A 1,592-nucleotide genomic window follows, 5' to 3' on the forward strand; every position below is an offset into this window, starting at 1 on the left:
CCGATTCCCCACATTCAGATGTTCACAGATCCACTCTCAGTCCGGGTCTGGTTTCCTGTAGAGATCTCAGTTCCTTCCCCCCGGTCTCACTGAACCGATTCACCCCATTCAGATGTTCACAGATCCACCATCAGTCCGGGTCTGGGTTCCTGTAGAGATCTCAGTTCCTTCTCCCCGGTCTCACTGAACCGATTCCACCGCAGCCTGAAACAGATGGGAGAATAAAGATGAAATAAACAGATCACACAATAGTGTCAGTAACAGGGGACCGGGGTTAATGTTTCAACAACACTCACAGACAAATATCACCAGAAAACCCGCGGATCCGCTGATATTTTATCACATTGAATATTAACACAAACACTCACCCGATCCACTTCAGACTCCGGAGGGTCAGGATGAGGCGGCGGAGAGCGGGGACAGATCGGTCTGTCAGAGAGTTTGATCCCAGGTCCAGATCCGTCAGTGATGGGTTTGTACTGAGAGCGGAGACGAGATCCTCGGCACCAGAATCTGTGAGACCGACATACCTCAGCCTGGAGATGAGAGAGAGTGAGGGTGAAGGACACAGAGAGACAGGAGACGGTACAAATCCCCAGTGTTTATCAGTAACACAATTACTGATCACATTAATGTTCAGTGTCAGACACCCAGTGACTGTAAACACAATCTCCCACAGTCTGGTACTTACCACAGACTCTGTATTTTACACTCCGGGTTCCTCAGAGCCGCAGACACCAGTTTCACTCCTGAATCCCCCAGTTCATTACCACTCAGGCTCAGATCCGTCAGTGATGGTTTTGTACTGAGAGCGGAGACGAGATCCTCGGCCCCAGAATCTGTGAGACCGACATACCCCAGCCTGGAGATGAGAGAGAGTGAGGGTGAAGGACACAGAGAGACAGGAGACGGTACAAATCCCCAGTGTTTATCAGTAACACAATTACTGATCACATTAATGTTCAGTGTCAGACACCCAGTGACTGTAAACACAATCTCCCACAGTCTGGTACTTACCACAGTTTCTGTATTTTACACTCCGGGTTCCTCAGAGCCGCAGACAACAGTTTCACTCCTGAATCCCCCAGTTTATTATCGTTCAGGCTAAACACAAACAGACAAATTGATGAACATTGTGATTAAAATCGTCCGTCTGAGGGCATTTCTCTCACCCGGATATTTCAGGGAACGTTAAACCCTTCAGTAATTCACTGATCGTAGATCCCATCACTGTCAATGTCCCTCACTGCCCAGCTCCAATGAATTCACCGAATGTCAGTAATTTCGTCTGTCGGTGTGACCCTGTAAACTCCACATATTCTCTCTCATTCCCGAATGGTTAGAAAAGTGTTCCTGACGTGAGACAGTCGGAAAGGGCAGGTGTGAAGGGGAGAAGTCAAACAGTGAGGAAGATTTGAGAATCGGGAAATGTCGATGGGAGATGGAGGAAGAGACATCACCTAAGGTAAAGGATGGAAAGACACAGAAGGAAGCGGATGTGGAAGAGAGACCCCAGTAGAGGAGGGGGACGAGGAAGAGAAATCCCACAGGAGGAAGGGGGACGGGGGAGGGAGATCCCACAGGAGGAAGGG

The 1,592-nt window shown here is 49.2% G+C and overlaps 1 long non-coding RNA gene across 1 annotated transcript; it reads right to left on the reverse strand.

Moving 5' to 3' along the window:
- Nucleotides 1-373: 373 nt before the first annotated feature.
- On the reverse strand, nt 374-1,335 carry LOC132387626 (uncharacterized). The gene is made up of 3 exons (XR_009509954.1): nt 1,018-1,335; nt 692-862; nt 374-536 (listed from the first exon to the last, which is right to left on the reverse strand). It is a non-coding gene; the product is annotated as an uncharacterized LOC132387626 (long non-coding RNA).
- Between the last annotated feature and the right edge of the window lie 257 nt (nt 1,336-1,592).

Source organism: Hypanus sabinus, unplaced genomic scaffold, assembly GCF_030144855.1.
Source record: "Hypanus sabinus isolate sHypSab1 unplaced genomic scaffold, sHypSab1.hap1 scaffold_2049, whole genome shotgun sequence".
Taxonomy (NCBI): Eukaryota; Metazoa; Chordata; class Chondrichthyes; order Myliobatiformes; family Dasyatidae; genus Hypanus; species Hypanus sabinus.